The sequence below is a fragment of the Lissotriton helveticus genome, chromosome 4_1, assembly GCF_964261635.1.
Source record: "Lissotriton helveticus chromosome 4_1, aLisHel1.1, whole genome shotgun sequence".
Classification (NCBI taxonomy): Eukaryota; Metazoa; Chordata; class Amphibia; order Caudata; family Salamandridae; genus Lissotriton; species Lissotriton helveticus.
Genome location: NC_136063.1, coordinates 1,036,088,983 through 1,036,102,253, shown reverse-complemented (window position 1 = coordinate 1,036,102,253; position 13,271 = coordinate 1,036,088,983).

Genomic DNA, 13,271 nt, shown 5'->3' with positions numbered 1-13,271 from the left:
CTCTGCTTTACTACTCTGGCACGGACTTGCTGTTCAAAGTAACACTCTCCATCCACTGAGCGTCTGCTCTACATACACCTCTGCTATCTATGAGGAAGAAGATACCATCCAGGCTTACAAAGAAAACGTCTATCATTCTTCTTAATGTCTCAACTGTACCAACTTTACTTTTTCGCAACAACCAACTAACACCCTTTTTATTTAATTTGGTAAACCACCGTCTTGACTTGCATTTGAGTTTCACCCAAATGATATGTTGCAATGCACACCACATATGCATTTTCTGATTCACCCACACAGGCAGTCATCTTTTCTTTCTCCTCCAACCACCCTTGCTTCAAGCAGCCATGCATCTGATTCCTTCCTATCAGCCACCTGTGCCTGCATTCAAAAACACTTATCATTATTTACAGTTATAAATGTTACGACTCGCTCGTCCTTCCTTTCACCCTTCTTTCCCTATTCGTTCATCACATCCCTCAAGTTCATCTGATATGACTTGGCTTCACGATAAAAGTTTTCCAGCTGAGTTGAAGTCAAATAGAGGGGGCATTGCTTACTCGAGAACTACCGCCATTAATGCTATTGCTAAGTCAGGGGTGACTGTCTTCTCCATGATTGGCAAAAATGTACTTCTAAATTAGTAACTGTTCTTAACAGTACAGTGTATTTGTACTACTGTACTGTCTACTGTACAGTACATCATACACTCCTTTGCGAGCCTACTCTAAAATGTCAATAAGTAAGGAGTATAAACACTTACCACCGTCAGCCGCTGCTGAGCCATCCCCCACAGCTCCTCCTGGTGGCACTTGTGGCGCCGCCGCATCAGCCCCTGGAGTAGTGGATGCCTCCGCACTGCTGGCCCCGGCACTGGTGGTAGCAGGTGCTGCATCAAATGTTGTGATGACGCCTAGAAAGAACATGTCACATTTTTAGATGCCATACACCACCCCCTATTTCGTCTCGTAATGGAAGAAAAAAATGTTAATACATAACCAATTTTTAATTATTGGGAATGAAAAAAAGTGACGGTTTTGGGGAGGGTGTTAACCTTTTATATGCTTAGCCATTACATGCTACACTTTTTGGCACAACTGATGAATGCTTGCTTTTTAACGTGCACCATTTTTCTAATTACAGACAGAAGATTCCATTGCCCTTCTGCCAACAAGAGCTTTTCAATTCACCACCTACTCCTCATCACCACCAGTACTTGAAGTTCAAACAAGGTGAGGGCTCCCGCACAGTTATTCTAATAATTAGATGTGTTAAGTTGAATTATATTATTCTAGGGAAGGGTGTTTAAACTTTAACGTCATCTATCACCAATGCTCGCTCGAAATACTGCGCAACTAAAAATAAAGAAATTGTTTTTTTATTTCTTATTTGAAAATAAAACCTTAAAACTAAAAAACACTGCGTGTTTTTTTTTTCATGAGTGAGTGAGCGGAAGGGTTTGCACTATTGCACTTTGCAGGCATGCTTCCATGACTCTGATAGGTCAGGACTCGGCGGTAGTCTTCTTCTGTTCTTCTGGGTCGTATAATCATTGGTCAGACACACTGGATAGTCGGTCAGGGGATTGGGGGTTCAACTTCTGTTCGGACGGAGGTATGTTGAAAGTCGAACTGCACCTATCATCAACAATGTCCTATTTCTCTTGTCCATACTTCTGTATATGCAGAGTAGTCCCTGAAACACTAGCGGTATGGTATGTGCTCCTATCAAATCCAAAAAGCCAACTGCTAGCTTATTCTTGGTGGACACATTCACATTTTGTTGTTGGAAATTGTTAAAGCACTTACATTAGGAAGGCTGGAATAGTCAGCAAGGGCAACCCAGAGGATTGCACTCAGTGCCTAGAGCTTTTGCTGGATCAGAGTTTTGTTTAACACCGTTTGCCGACTGGGTAAGCTTAGCTACCTACACAAACCGAATCATAATAATAGTAAATAGTAATAGCCCAGAGATTGATAGTAGAGGCAGGATAAGAATGTAGAAACAGTCTACAAGAAGATCAAAGACTATTTTGTAAAAAATAAAATTAGGAAACAGTTTGGAATGAATAGGTGCTGTACAAGTTAGGGAAGTATAATTATTAATATTAATATTAACATTACAACAGAACAACTTACTGGGGCCAGCAGAAGAGACCTCGGAGGACCGATCCTGCCCACCTTGTTCCGCCGGCGTCGCTGTTGTCCTCTTGCCCCTGGGAGTTGCTGATGATCATGAAATAAACACAAACATGGATGATTGTTTTTTTGAAATATTTGATTTCTTTGACCACAATCTAAAATAATCTCGGGGAAACAAATTACCAACAATGGCACCTCATGTATTGACCTATCTGATCTGGTCAACTGGAAGGATAGTACAGTATTGCAGGAATCACAGACCGTCTACTTGGAAAGTTATGTAAATCACTAACTAAACCAACAACAAAAAGGTTCTACTACGACTGCCAGCACTCAGCAGCATGCGACGTGACAGACACAGTCCGTCATCATGATTGCAGACAACTGAAAAAATGTCCTATTACTAATAACAAGTCATAATATACTCAACCTATCAATCCACCACTATCTCTTCTTCTTAGTGGCAGCAGGAGTACAAAGGAAGGACTAGACTTGAGTCTCTAGTCTCTCTAGCATTATGTAGTTCTGTAAAGTACTACACTCATACATAATCAGGCCAAATGAGCACAAAGTTGCAAACAAGTATGCATAGTAGCAGCACCACTGAGCAGGCGAGCACCAGGCTGCAATCACAGAAGCTATAAACATTAATTTACCTGCAATGTAATCGAATCGGCCGCATTCTTGCTCTTCGGGAAAAACATATATTAGCAATATAATAACACAGAGCAGAAGAAAACAAAGTAGTTATTAAATAGCTATTCACCAAGCCCAGGGATCTCCACGTCGAGCAGGTCCTGCTCCCGGTCAAGGAGATCCGCCCACCGGTGCGTCGCCTGATGGTAGCTGCGCCGGACCCCTGACTCCCTAAACATGGCCTGACACACCTTATCCCAGAGCTGGCGACGCTCCCAGAGGCCACGCCCTGCACCGGGCCTGCCACCTGCTGTGACGGTCTTCGGGAGGCGGCGCTGAACATAAAAGATAAGTGCGGCCACCTCCACCCCGCTGAAAATTTCCAGGGCCAATACATCCTCCCCCCTTAATCGCCCGCAAGGGAGCCGGGTACGGGGTGCGGGGCCCTTCCCCTTGTTCTTCCCGGCTCCCTTTGCCATGGTCCTGGTCAGGAATGGAAATAATAGAAAGAGAATAGGTAAAAAGTAAATAAAAGAAAATAGTTTAAAAAGTAGTTTTAAAGTAACCAAAAGTAGAAAAAAACACAAAATATAGATGTAGAAAAAGAGAGGGATAGATAATGAGTAAAAAAGATCAAAAAATATTTCCAAGAAACAAAGAATTGCAAAGATTAGGGGAGGATTGAAAAAGCATGCCGAGAACCATAGCAATGAATGAAAAACAAGATGGCCGTGCCCATTGAGGACCGCGTGGGTAAGTTCGCGCGATATTTCCCCCGCAAGCCCTAAAAAATGCACGCGACCACGTGATCGTGCCCCGCGCACAATGCGAGCATGCAACTAGCGCCCAGAAACAGAAATACGCAACGCGAACAAGATGGGCGCGCCCATGTACAACCACATGGGTAACTTCGCAGTCGGCGCACTGCAAGCGGCCCGCGAACACGCAAAGCGCCCCGCGAACAAGCAAAAAAAAGAAATTCGCACAAATTTGCGGAATATGTGGAACGCGAATTCGCTTTCGCACAAATTTGCGTACCGCGAATTCGCAAATTTCACCCATACTTAAGAAATATAAAGCAGCCCTATCTGTAGACTCCTTATTAAACTGGAATTTGGTCTTAATAAGTTCTGCCAGGCATTCATTCGATTTAGAATTGTAAAGAGATATGAGTGAGACTGAAAGAAGAAAGAGGATAGTAAGAAGAATAAGAGCAAAAGAGTAGAACATACTTACAAAAATTCCAAAGGGGGTGGGGCGGTGAGACCACGTGGAACAGATGACTAGCCTGGACTCTGAGGAGAAGGCAGGGGAAACTGCAGCACGCACAAAATGAAAAAGAGGAAAGCCACAAAACAAGGGAGGATAATACCTGTAAGGAATCAAAGAATTGTTAATACATATTGTTGGACTTAGCCCTTTTTGAAGGGTCATCCCTGAACTTTTTGCCTTCCCCCTGTATTATTTCTGACCTGTTGTTGGCTGTTTTATGATTCTGGGAACCTTACCACTGCTGATCCGTGCTAAATTGGGTATGCTCTCTATGGTAAATTGATGTACTGAATTAATGAATCCATTATTGACTTATTTGAAATACTTGTCCGTACAGTGCACCATTTGTGCCCAGGGCCTGTAAATCAAATGCTCTTGATGGGTTTGTAGCAGTGATTGTGCCACCCACAAAAGCTGCTTGCAAAGTGAGACGCAGGGCTGCCATTGCAGAGCCTGTGGGCAGTCTAGTATAGCCATGTCGACTTGGCAAGTGCACACACTTGCTGCTCCCTAAACCTTCCCTTTTCTTCATATCAGACACCCCTAAGGTAGGCCCAATGGCAGTGTGCATTGTAGCACATGCCCTGATATATGTGGCATGTCCTGATAGTGAATTACAGCAATTTCCGTTTTTCTCTATTGTAAGGCTACCTGTCCCCATAGGCCAGAATGGGCAGTTTGATTATAACATCTTATAATCCTAACTGACTCAGGGAACATTGTGGCAATTCGAATTTAGTATGCCTGAACTCAGAAAGATAAAATACATATTTTTGTAAAGTTGCTTTTAACATTTTGTGTTAACAAATACCACGTTTAGAAAGTGGGTATTTTCTAACCTAACCATCCAGCCTGTCTCGGCTAGCTTGTGTATTGCATGTCTAGTTTGTGAGCGACAGGGGCTGGGGAGGCTCTAGGAGACAGGTTGAGTCAGCAAAGGGCTGAATAGACTTATCTGCATGTAGAGTGGTGGGAGGAGTAGCACCTGGGCCTGAATAGGGCTGTGCCTGCCTTCCACAATGCTGGCTCCACCTCCTGTAGTGCGTCTGATGACCCTGGCCCCAAGCTGACAAAGAAAAGAAGAAGTTCTGTATACAAAGTGCTCCAGGACTGCACACAGTTGGTTTGGCCTAGGCACAGACACTCTCTGCCTTCAGAGAACAAAGAGAATAGTAGTATAAATATTGGGACACAGACCCCAGGACTTTAGATAACTTCTGGAACAAAAAGACTAACCTTTGCCAAGGAGAAGAACCAAGGAAGCTGCAGGAGTTTGGACTGCCCCTCTGGCAGTGTGCTGCTTGCTGGGTTGGCCTGCAGTGGTGTCTTCATTGCCAAGAAACGGAGAAGAAACTTTTAAGGAACTCTCATCCTCTTGTATATTATATCTCCAAGGGCTTAAACTTGTGCATGCCTTCTACTGAAGTCTCTGGGCTACAAGACTTCACCACCAGCTCCCCGCTGAATTTCCTTTCTGGGCATTCTGTCTGCAGAAGCCTGAATGTCAGTGGGAGCTGGAAGCGAGACTCAACGAGAAGAAGCATGTCACAGCTGTTGCCGTCGCATTGCTGGAGAAGTGTGTCGCCGCCTCAGAGGCTGCCGCCGCATCACCAGAGAAGCGTGTCTTCGTCGCAGCTGTGTGCCGTTGCATCATTGGAGAAGTGTGTCGCCACCGCAAGGGTCACCATCACATCACCAGAGAAGTGTGTCGCAGGGCTTGTTGTGGCTCCAAAGTTTAAGGGCGTCCGGCGCGCACTCATTGTCTTCACGTTGTTGCATCACATGAAGGGTGCCATCTTATCGTATGATACCGGATTGTCACATCACATTGAGGCACCATCTTGCCGCATAGCAACCGAAATGCAGTACGAGAATCAACGCATCACCTCCTCTCCGGTAAGGAACAGACGCATCCCCTACTCTGCGCAAGCATTTGAGGCACGACACATCGCCTCCCCCGATGCAAGGAAACGACGCATCACGCTCCCTGCGGACCCTTTGTTAGTTTTGCGTTATGCATCCAAGGTACAATTGTGAGAAACATGTCGCATTGATCATCAACTTGAACTATGTTACTTCTACCATCATTAAGTCTATTTACTTCTACCATCATTAAGTCTATTTTGAGTACAGTATTGTGATTTTTGTCATTTGTGCTCTTGTGTTAACTCTATATAAAGAATACTTATTATTATAAAACCTGTGTGATGTCCATCTGTAGTGTTTTCACTGTATTACTGTGTGTGTTCAGAAATTATTAACACACTGCTTCCGAGATAAGCCTGTCTCCTAGTGCCAAGCTATCAAAGGGGTGAGCAGGGGTTATCCAGGAGTGTAATCCCCTTTCCCTGACTAGTAGTGAGGGTCCCTATTTGGTCAAAGGTACCTACCTCTGCCAACTGGAGACCCCCAGTTCTAACACATATAAACGCTAATAACCCATCATTATATTAACAATAATTGTAATTGGATACATGAATATCAGAATAACGCATTTAAAATATTACAAAGAACAACAAAGTTAAAGTCAATTAAAGAGTAGACGTTGTAGAAGTATCCAGCTCGACAGGATCCTCATAAATAGTTGTTTTATTATTGTAGGTGATCTTAAACATGCAGGGGTAAAAAAGGCAGAAACGAGCTCCCACAGACCGAAGATCGGATCTCATAGCAAGAAACTCTTTGTGTCTATCCACTGTGCTTTTTTCATAGTCTTGAGAGAAGAATAGAGGATTGCCTGACCATGAAATATGTTTCAGGGATCTAGCAGCAGACAATAACTTAAGAAGATCAGTATGTTCCAGAAAGTAAAAAATAACTCCTCTTGGCCTTTTCGAAGGAGAAACAAACTTAGGTTGATGACTCAGTCAGTGAGCATGCTGTATGTTAAGAGATCAGGTAGGGTTTTTATCTTTGGAAGAAATATTTTAAAGAAAGCAATTGCGTCAGGACCTTCCAAACCCTCAGGTAAACCATAAAGGTGAATGTTGTTTCTCTGTTTCTGTTTTTAAGATCTTCAACCTGCTTCTGAAGGCTACAGACTTGAGATTGAAGGGCATCCATCTTAAGAGAAGTGGATCAACATGACGCAATATTTTGGTCAGCAGTATTAGGTCTTTCTTACATATGTGACTACCTGTCCGCAAGGTGCTGTAACTTAGAGTTAGTCTCTTTCATAAAGGGACATAAGGCACGTATTTCTTCCAAGAGTAGAACCATAGAAACAGCCTGGCCCGACTTTGGAGGATATGGTGGATCTTTTTTCAAATGTTTGAGGGACCCTTTTCCAGTAGCACTTGGAGTGGAGGTCCATTTAAACTTGATGAAAAGTGCCTCTGTGTAAAGATATCACAGAACCCTCCATTGTTGCAAGTTGTGCGAAAAATAATGAGTTATTTATACATTTATAGGCAGAGGACATCAGTGTAGACTTAGTTTTTTTCAATCTGCCCATATAGAAATGAAAAAATAGGAGGACAAGCCAAGCTGTTTATCATATGTAAGCTCAACAGCGCAAATGAATGATTTGTCACAATATTGAAATACAGCGTATCAAGTAGTACTCATACAGCATACAAATGGCCAGTTGAGAAGAAATGAATGAACTCAGTCTAAATCGTGAGGTAAGTTTTCAGTGTTGAAAGCACAGTCCAATCCCTGTGTATTTACATTTCAGTTACAAAATATAAAAACGAGAAGAACAACCTTGTAACTGATGCTTTGGAGCATCCAGGTAACTGTAGAGACAATTACTCTCTGCAGTTGAGGGCACAAAAAGGTTAAATAGTGAAGAAAAGAAGCTGTTCAGTGTGCAGCAGGCATTTCCGCCTTCCCAATATGGCGGGTGGCACTGTGAGGAAAGCTGCATTTCCCCAAAAAAGCTGACTTGTGGTGTCAACGGAGCGAGGATAACTCAATATAGAGTTACCTCCGACATCAGTAGTGGTTCCGCCGCAAGTTCTATCAGCCGACAGAGGGGAAGAACGTTGTAGTGTCGGCAGCTTCCACGCCATCCCCAGGAGAGTCACTCGGTTGCCGCCATCTTCAGTGGGCACAAGCCATGCCCCCCTTGACTATTGGTCGTTAAACGTGTGTTGAGCGAAGAAAGTTGTTTTCGTTTGATTGTAGGTCTGCTTTGTTACACCAACTCGGACCGATAGCAAGGTTACAGTACGGGGAAGGGTCAACCCTAACGTGAACTTTGCAAAGAGGTCATATTTCTATCTCCCAAAAATGTTGCTCAGAGACTCACGTTAAACAGATCTCAGAGACCCACAATGTGGCTGCCTCTGTATGGCATACACCCGTTGCCCAGAAACAAGCAGAGCACTAGGAGTGATTGAGGGAGCTCTCTTCCATCAGCTCTGTGGTCCCCAATCAAGCCGCACAAAGCACCACAGAGGACAGAGATCATAGACATCATCTTAGAGGCCAACAGCAATGTGATATCCTCATGGTTTAGGGATGATTCTGATTTAGAGGTGTGCTGTCACAATCCTACAGCCAGCATGCCATTTTTTGTTTAATCTGTGCTACAATTAGGATGGTTTTTCCTGAGAAGGTGTTTCATTTGGGGTAGAAATATCATATTTTTGATTTCACTATCACCATAATTGTCTACCTGGTGGACATGACAGAGCATTCTACATGCCTCATTTTAAACTTATTTAGCTCCTGTTTCCTTTCCTTGTAAATTGGGAAGCTGGCCCGACACGCCACATTTCTTGTGCTGTTTTAATATTTTAACTGAAGTAGTTGTGTTGTTTTAAAAGACTGTTTGCAGGCCAAGTGTATATAGGGCAGGAATATCTGGCCGCCTTCCAGAAGATCTGCTGACTTCTCAGTTTAGTACTTACAGTTAAGTGGCTCTCACTAATGTACAATGTCCTGCCTATCATCGAGTATACCTGCTCCTCTGCTACAATCTCCAGTTCCATAGAGAACACTATAACCCACCCACCCAATAGGCATGCCAGTGTAATCACAAGTATAACACTTATACTCAGTAGTCCCTTACCTAACACAAGTGTTGTTTAATAATCTCATTTTTGCACTGACTCAAGTCTCTGTGATGCCTTCTATGTCCCCTCTGCTTACAAAACCATCTGTCTAGACTCTCTGAATCTGTTTGGCAGAGGACTTGCTACATTCACAGCAACTAGGTATTTAGCTTTTTACTACTTACTTTTCTAGATCGTGCATTCACACAAAATACATGCTATTAGTATCATCATCACTTCTAAATGTACTACACATGATTTTTAGTTTACTTCTCACTGGGTACACTCTCTGGATTCAACACCATGTTTGTTGAATTTATCGATCCGTTTGTCCTACAGACCTCAAAACTCCTCAATCTCACCACTAAAAAGTATCTGAATTTACTCAATTCTTACATTATCTTAGTTCCAAAATGTCTCCAGATTTACTCTAGACCACATACCTGTCCTACTCTTCACTCTACTGTTGAAAGCATCTATTTGAGGTTACTACAGGTTCCCATCACTTGAACTGACTATCTAGATCATCCCTCTGTCCTCACCAAGACAACTTGACATTTACTAACTATGGGGCCTGATTCACAGAACTAATTTAAGACAAAATCCTAAACCTACTACCATTTTGGTATTCACAGAAGGCACTTACTCATTTTGGTATTCACAGAAGGCACTAACTCATTTCGGTATTCAGAGAAGTTAGGTGTCCTAACTTTAGGACTCCTAAATGCCTTCTGTGAATATCAAAATGTTAGTAAGTTTAGGATTTTGTCTTAAGTTAGTTCTGTGAATCGGGCCCTGTAATTCCATAATATATTTTTAAATGTGCCTTGTTGAAAGTTACATAAGCATCAAAAAAAGTGATTAATGGAATGATTTAACTGATCTCTACCAATGCTAATTACCTTGGGTCACATTCTGGTCAAATGTTCTTTAACTCATCTATCATTACCAACAGAGAACAACCTTATGTAAATCATCAGTCGGAGAGAACTTTATTTTCCCACCAATCACTTTTTGTGGTTTCTCAATGAATCTGTGAAAGTAATAGGAGTAAGACCAGAGGTGCCATTTAGCTCTGCCATAGAACTCAAGCTGCACTTCAAATATAGGACATATTACTATGCCATGCCGCTGCAGCTTTGTTAGAATTCAGAGATCCAAATAGATATCTGCCAACTTCTCCATCAGCAGACCCTACCTTCCACACACACGAAATCAACCAAAACAGTGACACTGCCCTCCCTACCTTATCTCCCTACCACTGCCCTCCCTCCCTATCTTATCTTGGGCCACAACTGCGCAAAATCAGAAACAAATGCAATCTGAAGCCTTCATGCCTTGTTTGGAGTCCTTGGAAGTAGGGTTGGTAGTGGTACCTGGAGTTCTGAGTTAGGGAGGAAGCAAGACTTTCGATCTCTACCTGTTCAGACAAGCAAGTTTGGAGAAGCAGTCTTTTGCCTAGCAAAGTACTAGCTGTGACGAATATACACTTCACTCGGATGAAACCACAATTAAAATGAAGCCCTTTGACATCCTGGACCACATCAGTGGATGCCATTTCCGTGAGCTTGGGGTCAATTTCCTACATTAAACCCTTGCTTCTTCAAAGGGAATTTTCTGATTAGGCATTAACCAAAAGACAAGAAGCCATTTAGCCAGAATTTGGTAGAATGCTGGCATAGAGGATAGGCCTTAAATTTACACCTTCCCCGTAAAATACAGTATATTGTTGAGAGGAACCACCATGTCCAATAATTTGTGAGAAGCATAGAACCACACAGGTCAATACCATTTTTGGTCCCAGCCATAATTTGTAAAAAAAAAAACCGTAATTTATTATGTCTAAGAGCCATCCTTCAGTTCTATGTCTGCTTAAATATTATTTGGAAGGACTGTGTGATGATGATACTATGATCATCCAAAGCTGAAGAATTTCAGGTAATGAATGCGTATGGAGAATGATCGGTGAAATAAACGCCTAACTTGATCAAAAGGTACTGCTCATAGAGGTGTTTGATGTTCTATCTTGTGGGCACCAGGGAAAAGGAGCTCCAAAAACCTCTACAGTAGATCTCATTAGCTTGAGTGGGATTCCCTAGAAGTATAGATTGGTGAGTGAATAGAAATGAGTAGCAATAGAAGGCAGAGGTGAAGGAAATATTCTGAAAAGACAAATGTACATCATAAGCATTTTGAGTCAAGGGACGAGTTTCTGGGAAACAATTGCATTCCAAATAAGTGTAAAGGAACATGGACAAACTGATAACGTTTTTATAAAGGGCAGCAAAAGCATAAAAAAATAAATACAGAAAATATGATTTATACGTTGCAATTGGCTTCTGTCACAGGAAAAAATCAACTGATGTATTTAGTGGGTTCAAATAATGGAATCGTGAAATAGTAAATGTTGTCACAGAGTGGCATATTTAGCTAAGAAATTTCCATATATGTTGTTTATTGCTAGCATGCCAAAACAAGGCAAGCTGCTACATTGCTAATGAAATAAATAGAAATAGTTGCATGTACAGTAATTTATATTATGCTTCATTTCACATGAGTCTGCCAATTTTGGTCATCTCTGATCCTTAGGGTATAAATGATGCTTTCAACATCAGGTACCTGCTTTAGGATTTCTCTAAGGGCTGAACACACATAATTTGATGATAGTGCAACTTAACTGCATACTTTATTGTAGGTGCTTGTTTATGCAAATCTAAATATTTAGCAGATCTTCCAAATGTATGTCAAATAACAACTTGAAAGTCGATTGAAGGGCTGAATTGCTGAATCTATGCTCGAATGAATACTGTGGAGGGAGTTGTATAAAGACTTATGTAAATACATTTGCTCAGTCTCCGAACCTTACTTTGCAAATTAGAGATTTATCAAGGCTTAAAAATCTCTTTCACTAGTCAGTGATTGATTTCTGGAATGGTGTTGTTGGAAGACAATTAAGCACATTCTGATACAGAAATACACAGTTCCTTGACTGTAATAAACCATTGCTGTTCACCTAAAGAAGAGGCAGGAAGTTAACCTGTCAACTCGGTGGCTGTGTTTTCACTCCATTTCTATGCAGGACATGTTAAGGATACTTCCAGAGTGCATGTTTACCACCATAATGACTTTTTTTAACCTAGACGTAGGCACCAATATTCAGCGATAGATTAATTTGATCTCTGGGAAAAGGCAGGGTTCCTGCGTTCAGCTGAAAGATAGGCGCTTCTCAATGAATCTACTGCTAAGGTGTAGCGAAATGTACAGCCAGACCACCAAACATTAAAAGCATGACCATCCTATCTTCTCTTCCTAAATTGGGTATTACTAGTAATGTTAGCCAAGCTGAGCATGCCTATCTGGTCACCACGTAGTCAGTGAATCTACTTATACTAGTTTTTACGGGCACCAACGAACATCGTGGGGCGTATTACGATAAGGGCCCTGGGTCGCAACAGGTGTTTGCTCCCGCTTTGCCCACCCCTGGGGCACTTTGGTATTACAGAAGGGGAGACAGACGCTTGTGCGCCCCCTTCAGTAATTCCGATAGCACTGGCACACTTAAAGCAGCAGCGTTGTCTTCAGACGGCTTTCTCCCATTTGCAGAGGGGCGTGCCACATGCAAATGAGGGACTTCTTTTGCCTCTGCACCTGCTCCAAATTAAACACGTGGGCACCGGGGCAAAAAAGCTCGCAAGGGGCGCACTCACAGTGCACCACCTTCTAAGTGGTGCACTGTGAGTGAACCTACTGAGAGCAGCCCTCGGGAGGGGAGAAAAGGGGTCCTATGGGCCACTCAGACATTCCCCTTGCAGGCGGGTGCAGTCACTGATTGCACCTGCCTCCATGGGGATCTCTAATCCCCTTCAAAAGTGCAGGTGGGTTGGTTGGCACCTGCACTGTGAAAACACAAAGTAGCTGCCAGCAACTGCTCCGACATTTCACATGAATGCGCTGCCCCCAGGGCACCGCAAGTTCACAGCTGCCCTGTGGTCAGTGCATACATTGTAAAAAGGCGAAAACAATGGCAATGCTTAATACGGTTGCATGTTGGAACAACCAGTTCCACAACCTTGACTTCCCTAACAACAAGGGCGCTACCACGACCTCGTCCAGACCACGATTTTATTTACCACACATTCCTTTGCCACGATTTTTCATGTTAAAGTAATGTGTGTTAAAAAAATGGTTTTCAACTACTACCCCGATCCCCCTCAAACCCTCC